Here is a 978-nt window from a genome sequence, read left to right as displayed (position 1 = left end):
TCCTGTCAAGAATGTCTATGAGAATCGTCTTGCTGCACTTTTTCATATTTTTAAATCGTTCTAACCTCTAACTACATTTTTAACCGTCAATTCAATTCATGGTTAATCGTGTATGCTGATTTATTTCATTCGTTTTTGGATTTCCTTCATCTGCAGAATTGTGCACATGCAACAGTGTTTAATCTATGCATTAAACAAAGACTCATAATCATTGTTTAAAAAGCGAATTTATTCTGCTTTCTTAAAACAATTACTTATTTTTGTGTTTAGTTTATAAGTGGTGCTGGTGTAAATAGTGTCGAACAATTTAATGTATTTGTTTATATTATTAGGCAGACGTTTTTACGTTATATCTGTTATATTATATTAATCATTTTCAAAATCAGAAAAATATAAATAACAAAGAAGTACATCAAGACTGTGAAACGCAATTGAAGATAGCAATGGAAACGTATCGCAATGCAATGAATCAACTGGATGATGAAGCCTTTCAAGTAGTACTCAAGGAATTTGGAAAGCATACAGAAAAAGTTCAAAAACAAAGTATAAATTTAAGAAAACATAAAATGGCTAAACAGGAGTATTTCCTATCTAAGAAAAAATAAAGTACGTATGTAATCTAATCCCAAACATGAGTTTTTCTACACATTAAATGAGAAACCTTAATTAAAAGTTTTTTTATTTTTCTAGATGATAAAGTTAACGAACGCAGAAAGGAGTACATTAGGATTCAAATGTACAAAACCATTTTGTATGTACTCTTCAGAAAGACTTAATCTAATCGAAACAGTTGTACTTTGTATTTTAATAAAAACCTTCGAAAAAGTTTAAAGTGAGAATTGTTTCTTCGTTTTTTGTGATGTTTTAGCTTTGTTTCATAGAAACCTGTCCATAATTACAATAAATTTAATAATTAATTAAACATGTTTGTTATGTATTTATTTTGCATTATAAATTTGTTGAAATAATTTTTTATTT

The 978-nt window shown here is 27.2% G+C and overlaps 1 long non-coding RNA gene across 1 annotated transcript; it reads left to right on the top strand.

Moving 5' to 3' along the window:
• Window positions 1-43: 43 nt before the first annotated feature.
• Window positions 44-739, top strand: LOC112904167. The gene is made up of 2 exons (XR_003230931.1): window positions 44-606; window positions 691-739. It is a non-coding gene; the product is annotated as an uncharacterized LOC112904167 (long non-coding RNA).
• Window positions 740-978: the final 239 nt, after the last annotated feature.

The sequence above is a fragment of the Agrilus planipennis genome, unplaced genomic scaffold (genome assembly GCF_000699045.2).
Source record: "Agrilus planipennis isolate EAB-ADULT unplaced genomic scaffold, Apla_2.0 scaffold95, whole genome shotgun sequence".
NCBI classification, from domain to species: Eukaryota; Metazoa; Arthropoda; class Insecta; order Coleoptera; family Buprestidae; genus Agrilus; species Agrilus planipennis.
Note: the sequence above shows the minus strand (reverse complement) of the source record. Positions and strands in the feature narration are given on the sequence as shown.